At 43.8% G+C, this 10,244-nt stretch overlaps 1 long non-coding RNA gene and 1 pseudogene across 2 annotated transcripts; one reads left to right on the forward strand and one right to left on the reverse strand.

Annotated features, from left to right (window-relative positions):
* Window positions 1-871: 871 nt before the first annotated feature.
* On the reverse strand, window positions 872-2,768 carry LOC131924373 (secretagogin-like; annotated as a pseudogene).
* Window positions 1,797-6,344, forward strand: LOC131924374 (uncharacterized). Of its 2 annotated transcripts, none has more exons than XR_009382873.1 (3): window positions 1,797-1,903; window positions 5,120-5,322; window positions 5,464-6,344. It is a non-coding gene; the product is annotated as an uncharacterized LOC131924374 (long non-coding RNA). The 2 variants fall into 2 exon arrangements; XR_009382872.1 differs by lacking the exon at window positions 1,797-1,903 and adding an exon at window positions 2,336-2,427.
* Window positions 6,345-10,244: the final 3,900 nt, after the last annotated feature.

The following is a 10,244-nucleotide window of genomic DNA, read 5'->3' on the forward strand; positions in this document are numbered from 1 at the left end:
TAGCAAGCCTCCTAGGCCGGCCTCAAACTCGGGATCCTCCTGCCTCTTCCTCCTTCAGTAAATCCAACCAGTGTGCCATCACAACCAGCTGAGTTTAGCTCAGGCCTGAGCTGGGGCCTGCAAAGCCACAGGCAAGTGGCTTTTTCATAAATTTGTACCACGAACATTGGGTGCCAGATTTAACATGAATCTTAAAAGGTCTTATTAATAAAAACAAACAAACAAAAAGCCAGGTATTGGGGTGAACACTGAAAGATCAGAGAGACAGAACAGGCCACAGCTAACCTTACCTTGTCAACTTCTCAGCTGATCCTGTTTTATCAAACTGAATGCCTCTGAATTCTCATCCGAATTGATCTCAGCTGAACTGCTGCTCAGAACCCTAAAAGCTTATCAAGGCTCTAGTTCCTAGTTTTCACGTCTTATATACCTTTCTGCTTCCTGCCATCACTTCCTGGGATTAAAGGTATGAGTCACCATGCCTGGCTGTTTCCAGTGTGGCTTTGAACTCACAGAGATCGAGATGGATCTCTGCCTCCAGAATGCTAGGATTAAAGGTGTGTGTGCCACCATTTTCTGGCCTCTATATCTAGTGGCTGTTCTGTCCTCTGACCCCAGATAAGTTTATTAGGCTGCACAATATATTGGGGGACACAATATATCACCACACAGTTTTGTGGGATGACAGATTCACGTAACTTTGAAACTAGTCTCATATTAGAGTAGGATCCTTGCTGTTCATGCTCATCCATCTCCAGGGACCGCAACATCAACCAAGATTATTTTTTTTCTTCTACTCCTTTCCAGTTGGGACCACTACATGACAGAGACCAAACCCCAACTTATGAAGAAAATGGGATTTTTCTTTTTTTTTTTTTTTAAACTCACACACATCTTTATTCTTGACTACAGAGTTATTTCCGCATGTGGACATATTTGTAGAGGTGACATCAGGGCACAGGTGACACTCTGAGTAGAATGCTCAAGGACAAACAGGAGATGGTAGCTTAGGCTACCCCTGTCCACCAGGTGAAGGGGACAGTTGAGCAGAGCAAGACCAGCAGGTAAACTGAGGCTCTAGAGGAGACAGGCCAAGGTCAAGGAGAGAAGACAGAAGAAGCTGCATGGGGGCTTCTCATGGGGCAGGATCATGGCTGCCTCTGGAAGCAGCACCCTAGGGTCCCTCCCTCTGCCCAAGATTACCACTCCATCAGTGAGAAGGTTTACTGGCCGGGGCCCAAGAGCAAAGCACAAACACACTTCTCATGGTAAGAGCACAGACACATAAGCGGAGAGCCGAGCAGCCGGGGGTCAGGGGTTCATTTTCAGCCCCAGACACAGTGCCAGCTCAGACTTCTGGATCTTTCCATCCTTGTTCACATCACAATGGCGAAGCAGAATCTCCCGGAACTTATCAAGATCCACACCGCTGATGCTGGGCTGGACCAGCTCCATCATGTCTTTGACAAATCCATCCACCTCTGGGCCTTCCAGGGCTCCAGTTTTACTAACATCATAATGGGCGAAGATTTTCTCAAAGTCCCTCCCTCTTCCTCTCTTCAGGAGAAGAAGCATCCATTTTAAGTTGGAGAAGGAAGTTTTCCTGAAGAGCCAGAATCCTCGCCAAGTCGTTAAGATCCAAACAGCCATCTTTGTTTTTGTCAAAGATCTTCATCATGACAGTGGTGTACTCTTCCAGTTCAGCCTCGGAAATAGCCTTTTTGTGGTGGAGGAAAAGATCTCGGAGAAAGTTGCAAAGCTCGGCAGCTGATATGAAGCCGCTGCTGTCCGCATCCCGCCAAATCTGTATGAACTCCACACTTATCCAAGGGAGTTTCCAGGCGAAAGAACAGGAGGAAATTTTCATCCTCAGATAAGAACATGCTGGCAAGCTCTTTCATCCGTATGTGACCTTCTTTAGAGACACTGCGGACAGTCATTAACTGTTGTTTCACTCTCTGCACGTTTTCTTCCATACGAGTGTCCGGCATCTTCATATGCTGTTTGTCATGGCGGCGGCTGGCAGTGTCTCTCGAAAATGGGATTTCTAACTCATGCCACAGCAAGTCCTGTAGTGCTTGCTTGGGGCACAGCTGGATGGAAGTGTTGAGTGGGGTTTGGGATTCATTTTGTCTTCAGACAGATATTTTCCCTGCCATAAGGCGATGGTCATTGGCTGTTCACAACATCCATCCCACTGACTTAGTCCAGCTTAGAAGCATCTTCACATCAGGCAGAGTGACCGGCTTATTCTAGTCCACCTGGAATTCGTCCAGTTGTAAAGCAGAGTGTCAAGTGCCAGGGAACATCCCCACCCCCACCCCCACCCCCAGTTCCAGACCGGACAAGGAGGTTGGTCACCTCAGGTCAGATTACCAACAGAAAAACAGAAAATAAAACAGAACATTTCTGTTATAAGATGAAGAGGTAATCTGGGGCCGAAGGAGGAGGAACCTCTTATCCTGGCTGGATGCACACAATATTAATGAAGTCCCCATCCCACTGTGTAGTTTGTGTTTTAAGGCTAAGCCTATGTCACGAACCCACGCCATCACCTATGGGTGTTTCATCCTCATGGCTTTCAACCAGAGAGCCCGGGGTTCCCTGCAGGACCTTCTACACACTATCCAGGCCTGAGCCTGGCTCCGCTCTGTGATCCGCCCCCTCACTGTTAGGCTTTCATTCCCCTGTTCGCCTTGAGTTCAGCGGGTTTTGTCTCCTAGTCTTTTGTTTACTCCAGGCGTCCGGGCCTCTGACATCACCGCTCCCTCACGCTTGGATCTGGTCTGCGGTTTCCTCACTCAGGTCTTCCCTGCAGCCCCCTGCAGCAGACACTTGGTCCAGCTTCCCCGGCTCGTGCAGCTCACCACTGCCCCCACCTGCTCCCAGGTGGAATTCACTAGCCATCAATATCGGAGCTGACTGTGAGAGGACTCAACCAATACGTAGTATAGCGATTAATACACACACATACACACAGACACACACACAGACACACACACAGACACACACACAGACACACACACAGACACACACACACACATACATACACACACACACACACACACACACACACACACACACACACGCACACACACACACGCACACACGGGGGAGGAGCTCAGAGGAGTGAAGTGATTTCCCCAAATTTACAAAACCAGTCAATTCCAAAAATTGGGTAGAACTCAGAACGTAGAGCTTTTCCCAGTAAACATGCTAATTTTATCATCTATTTTGGGGTCGCAGTAAACTTCCAACTGACAAGTTCTAAAGACTATACTTTCTCTCTCTCTCTCTCTCTCTCTCTCTCTCTCTCTCTCTCTCTCTCTCTCTCTCTCCTCTCTCCCTCCCCCTCCCCCTCCCCTTCCCCCTCCCTCTCCCTCTCCTTCTCCACACATCTTTGTTACTAGCACGTAGTAAAATCAAACACATACAAATGTTCTGTCCAGAATTTTAAAAATGAATTTCTACTTAAACAAAAGAAAATGTTGTAAAGGCATTTTCATATTTATTGAATTTTGCCTGCATACATGAATATGCACTATGTGTGTGCCTGGCTCCCCTTGAGGTCACAATCCTCTGGGGCTGTAATTAGGGTGGTTTTGAGTTGTCACCTTGAGTCTAGGAATTGAACCCAGGACCTCCAAAAGAGAGACAAGTCCTCTTAACCACTGAGCCACCTCTCAGCCCCAGGGAAAAGATATTGTAAAATACATTGTAACAACTAATGGACTAGCTTCTAAGCCTTCTATTCTAGACACATCCACTGTTAGTCACGACTGTTGCAGCTTCTTTTCTTCATGAGAAAACTGTTGTTCTAAACCAGCGGTTCTCAGCTGTGGCTGGTAATGTCAGGGCTCCTGAGTCGAGGCTGTTTCATGTTTCTGTTAAGACAGATTAACTACAAATGCATTATGGTAAATGACAGTTTCTTTTAAGCCAACTATTAGAGAATTATTTTAAAACTGTAAAGCAATATGTTTCTCACGAAAGTTTCCTTTCAGCAAATACCATTACTTCTATAAAAATACATTATTTATGTTGACATGTAAGGTATTTATTAGAGAGATCTTGCTTCTGCCTCCAGAGTAGATTGATTTAGGCTATATCACTACATACATCTTAAATTTCTGAATTTTAAACAAAACTTATTTAGGGAACGTTAATAATTTTTAAGAGTTAGGAGGAGATCCAAAAGCTTGAAAATAATTGTTATAATCAGAAGTTCTTGCTGGGCATGGTGATATACACCTTTAATCCCAGCACTCAGAAGGCAGAGGCAGGCAGATCTCCGTGAGATCGTGACCAGCCTGGTCTGCATAGTGCTTGAGTTCCGGGACAGCCAGAGCTGCACAGTGAGACCCTGTCTCAAAAGAAAAAAAAGTTCTTTTTCTGTGGTACTGGGATAGGACCTGGGCCCTTCAGCATGCTAGGCAAGCACTCAGACACAACCTGATTAAAGTCTAAATTAAAAACTGGTAAATGTTGTTTGATAGTCTACACAACTGGGTAAATATTCTACATAGAGGAAGCAAAAATATATTGTTGTTATTTTTAAAAAACTCATACTTCGAAGCACCCTTTTGTAGCTCCCACTTGAGTCCCTATGCTTCAGACTCGAAAAGCACTACTGCTATGTAGCAATTTATTAAACTACGAGTGAAAGAGAGTGGAAAGAAAATCCCCTAAAATCAAACACCACTCTTTTAAAGGCCTGCGAGGCTGAGCTTTTATTTCATTAAATGTACCACCAGTTGGAAGGTTCTTAATGTCAATCTCGAGCACAGAAGCATTCAGAACTAAGACTGCAGACGGATTAGATAACCACTACAGCTGATTTAAGAAAAAGCAAAAGTCGTAAGAACTAGGGAAAGTATCCAAGGAAGGAACCATCTAAAACTGAAGAATGTGAGGTACAATCATCTCATTTCTCTGGTTTTTTTTTTCTCTTTCCTTTCCACTCTGTACCCAATCAAGGTACAGCGGTGGGGCAAATTAGAGCCACAATTATGATTAAGCCCTTTAAAAGAGTCAGATATGGGAAGGATTACAGTAATTTCCTTAAAATAATTTCTATTCGGGCATCATCTTAATTTAACTAACTTTTGTTTGTGGACAGAAGCAGCGAGTACTTCCAGGTTATTTCCTGGATCTGTCTCGTGAAGAAGACCCATAAGTACTCTGTCGCTTCACCATACCCACACTTGCCGCTTCATGAGCGTGAACGTCCTTGAGACCTGAGAGCAGACTGAGAGAGGGGCTCTCACCAGGAGTTCTTCTGCCCACCAGAGAAGATGATGGCTTGAGATCCAAGTAGACATGGTGACTCTTCCCCAATGACTTGATTACACGATGTATTAGCTCCCCTGACTGATTCTATGTCAGCTTTCCATTGATGTGGGGGGGGGGGGTTGAGAAAATCAATTTACAGGAAGAAAGACTTAGTTTGGCTTATGGTTGCAGAAGCTTCAGTCCTTGGTCGGCTTGAGGAGAAGCAGAATCGTAGTGATGGTGGCACATGGCAAAGAAAGCTATTTACCTCCTGGAAACCAGGAGCAGAAAGCAAGAGGCTCCCTGAGACGTACCCTTCAAAAGTGAACTCCCAGTGACCTGTCCCCCACTTGAGTCCCACTTCCTAATAGTCCATTCAGCTGTGGTTCATCAATGGGTTGCTGAGCTTAGCACACTTATCTCTCAATGGGACCACCAGCAAGGACACCACTTCCATGGAAGAGCAGCCTGGGGTATATCATATCCATTTTTTATCTCCATCCCTTTCTTGAACAAGTGAAAGAACCCAGTCACAAATCCATTCACTTACAAAACTAAAACAATAAAATAATTCCTTTTAAAAATGATTCCTGTTCTACCAAGATATGGGGAACTGCAGCCTCACCCGCCTGCTGCTGTAAGAAAATTATGAGTTAAAGACCACTGGGGACTACAAAGAGCCCTTGTCTCAAAAAAACAAGTAAACTAGCTCATTGAGAGCCCTTTATTTGGGGCTGGAGAGATGGCTCAGTGGTTAAAAGCACTCTTCCAGAGGTTCGATGGCCAGCACCCACATAATGGCTCACAGCTATCCATAACTCCACTTCCAGGGGCACCAGGCATGAAAGTGATGTACAAACATACATGCAGGCAAAATACATACACAAAATCAAAAAAAAAAATAAATCATAAATTATCGGGGACTATGAGGGTCCAGCCCCTTGATAGTCCCCTCCCAGGGTCTGGGAAGAAGCTACAACCAGCTGATAATTAATCTTTGATGAAAAGAAATGAATCTATGTACACAAAACTCCTTAGTTCATACACTTTATTATTCTGTGATAGTTCGCTCTCTACACAGCTTCTATTCTGCTCTCATGTCTAGCTCCTTCCTTGCCTGATTTCTCTCTATATTTATCTACTGTCCCCTCAGGTTCTATCTTAATTCCTTCATCTAGTTCTGTCCCTTCTAGGTTCTCATCTATCTAGTTCTTTCCCCTATCAGCTCCTCTCCCATCTCCTTCTCTCTCATCTGGCTCTTCCTCATCTTGTTCTTCCCCATCTGGCTCTTCCTCATCTTTCATCTCGTTCCTCTAGTCCTCTCTTCTAGCCCTTCAATCTAGTTCCTCCCCATCTCAGTTTGTTCCTCTCAAGTTCTTACCCATCTAGTTCTTCCGTTCTCTTTTCTCTTGTCCAACCCGTGCCCTGGAAGTCCCGGTATATAAAGGGAGGGTCCGAGCTAAATTGTGTAAAGCTATTACTTAACGTCCACCTCTCCTAGGTGGTGTCTCCTTGTGGAATTTACCATAAGTCAGGAGACTTGCACGTGGGCTGTTATCATTGTTATCCTCGGAAATTGGGCGACCACCTGGGTGGTGTTTCCTGTAGTCCTTGAAAGTGGCCAAGGGAGATAATCTGATTCCAGAGAAAACCTTTCCTGAGGCTGTTCTCCAAATACCTGGAATGTGTATGTCCAGAGAGTGATCAGTCTACACTGTTAGTCCTTCTTAGGGGAAAGTCAATTGGAAAAACTATGAAAGCACACATGATTTTCATAACAGAATACAGCTGATAAATAACAAGCCAAGTAACACCAAAAACTCCTTGGAATTTGGCTTCCTCTGGAGGAATTCCATGATCCCTCCAGGTAGTGACTTTGCTATAACCAGCTGAGTTCTTATGATATATTCCTGTGGCCTACAGCAATAAATAAATGTTTTAAAAAGAGAACGCTTGTAGTGTTGGGTAAAATGCAATATTCAAATCAATTTTACTTGTTTCTTTTTTCTTTGAGCCTGGACCCACATTACATCAACAGGCCTACATTCCAGAACTTACGTTAAAAGTACTAGAGAAAGGGCCCCTTTCCACTCTTGGGGTCCATCAGCTGACAAAATGCCAGGCTGAACTCCTTGGAGATGGCCCTCTTTAGACACAAAAGCCATGAAAACAGATCAGTGTCAAGGAGACATTCTGCAGGCTTGTGCTTTGTTTGAATTAGTGTTGTGTGTACAGCTTGGCTTAGTGTCAGCCGTATGCCTAGGCATCTACCTGGTACCTACGAAATCAATAGATCCCTTTAATTTTTCCTTAAAGTCGTTCCAACAAAATTTATTTATTTAACATCAAAGTGATTCCTTATCTATAAACTCTCTCACACACATACCAAACAAAAACAAAACAAAAAAACAAAAAAAAAAAAAAAAAAAAAACCCAAGTATTAGACATTTGCTACATAGCCTACAATTGTACCGTAAGAGGAATCCTCCCCTAGAAGTACCATATTGTCCATTAGAATATATTACTGCCAATTGACTAGCTTTTGAGGGAAAGGACAATGGGGAAGTGGACATTTGAATCAAGAATATTTGTATATTTCTAAGGGAGATGAAAAGACTGAGTTTCCATTTTCCTCAATGGAATCAGCTTTTGAATGTAGCTTGGTACTTCATCAGGATGCCTCCAACAGCACTGGTTATTAATAAAACTTGAGAGGCCTTTTAAAGACACAAACTTATGAGTCCACTTTAATTTACTAAATGGCATTCTATAAAATATGTTGTTAGGTTTTAAAAGGATAATCTGCCACTTGCAATTGATTTTAATCGAGTTATAAAATATTGGTCCAGACTGAGGAGGTCATTCTCTCTGGTGGCATCTGCTCACTTATTTATTCAGCTGGGGATTAGTTTCAGTTCTCTGCTGTGCAACTGTGAAGGACAAATAATCCTGACTCAGGAAGCCCAGACATCTGACCGTGTGAACTCTGAAGAAGTGTCAACTGCAGTTTGGATGGGCAAGCCAAGAAAGGAGACGGATTCACTCTGCTGGGATATTGAAGGGCTTAAAAAGGAGTTTCTGGGGTAGACAGCCAGAGAAGAAAATGAACATTGGACCTATAGACAAATGGCTATGAAAGGACAATGTCTACAAAGTCTCAGAATATTCTGGAAATTATAAATTTTGTGTGACTTGAGGATTTCCTGCATGGTGGGGTGTAGAGAATAAAACAACAAAAGACGTAAGTTGGCTTTAGTCTTGTGAAACATTAAAATAGGGGGTTTGTTCTCTGTGCCCCACAGGATGTGTAAGCCATCAATCAAACCACTTATCCCCATACCTTTCCTGTGAAGTTATGCGCCTCCCCAGATTAAACCCCAAGGGTAGTCGTTATTGAACACCTTGTGGATATGTCTTCAACACCTCTGCTCCTTTTTCACTTTTCTGTGTTGGTTATGGTAATTCACAACCTTGGTCCATCCAGCTCCTGCAGTCTGCCATGTTAACACACACAGCTAAACACTGACGTAGAAAACTCAAGACCATGCCAACTGATGTCGCCTTACATTTCAGACCACTAACTGTACAAGAAGAAAATGCTGCTGGACAATCACACTCTGTTAGTGGAGTCCATCCACTTGCCCTCTCTTCTGGACCATTAAGTCATCTTTCCCTCCTCCCATCAGCCTCCACACCCTTCTTGGATGACATTGAACTCCTTCATTGAAAGAGTGAATCCATGAGAAAGGGACATCTAAACCCTCTCCCGCCACACCACCTATACACACGTAACTACCTCTTGTGTCTATCTACCCACCTTCTCCCCTCCCCAAGCCAAAGCTAACCCTGTGGCCTGTCTTCATCTCCTCTCAGTTCTTCAGAACCTTGCTCTCTAACACCATGAAGCACACGTTATTCTCTTACCTTAAAAAGAACTTGTATTGACCCTACTTCTCTTTACGTTCTGCACCATTTCTCTTCCTTCATTCATAACAAAAATCTTTTAAAGAATTGTCTACAAGCATCAGTTTCTAGTTCCTCCCCTTCCATTCATCGTTAATACACTCTATCTTTAATGTTATTGGATCGTTAGGGAGTAGTTTTGGTTACAGCTGTGGAAAACTAACATACTGGGTTTCTGGAGCCCCCTCCTTCCCCCCTTTCTTCCCCTTTCTGGTTGAGGGTGAATTTTTGCTCGTTTCCTCTCACATCTCTGACCTCTAAATATTCAAATGTCCTGGAGCCCAGTTCTGTCTTCTCACGCTGTAAGTTTCAGACTGTAATTAGTCCTCAACCTGTCACCACTTGATTTTCTTCGCTCTGTGTTATGGTTTAGATAAGAAGTATCCCCCATGGCTCACGTGTTCGGTGTTTGGCCTCTAGCTGGTGGTGTTATTTTGGAAGGTGGTCCTAGATGGAGGCTGTAGGTCACTGGACATTAGCCTTTGAAGGTTATACCTGGTCCACAGCCACCACCATCCTTTCCTCGTACCAGAAAGACGTGGCCATGTCAGAGAGAATGAAGGGCCTAGAGGAACCATTCAGTCCCTAGGGCTGTTTTGACTACTGCCATGCTGTTCTCCCTAGCTAAAGCTATTGCTGACTAAGAAGAAGCATAGCACCTGAGCCCTAAAGATGTGATTTCTGGCTGTGGGTGCCCTTCTACTTGCTGGTCACAACTGTGATACAGTGGGAGCCATTTAATTGGCAGACACTGGAAGTTAGATAAAAATCAATCTGGACTAATGTAGAAGAAAGTTCTAATTCTCTTTGCCTATTTCGATAAAGAACAGGACACTTTTTAAAGCACATAGATTATATACAAATTCTTAATAAAAATACTGCATTTGTGGAAAGAGAAACTAGGAAAGACACGATTGGTGCCCCAATCAGACTCCAACAGTGGTCTGTTTTGTTGCCATGGATGCTAGCCTTCTAGAACATCCCTGCCTCATTCACTCTTAAATCCTATC

This window comes from Peromyscus eremicus, chromosome 14 (assembly GCF_949786415.1).
Source record: "Peromyscus eremicus chromosome 14, PerEre_H2_v1, whole genome shotgun sequence".
Taxonomy (NCBI): domain Eukaryota; kingdom Metazoa; phylum Chordata; class Mammalia; order Rodentia; family Cricetidae; genus Peromyscus; species Peromyscus eremicus.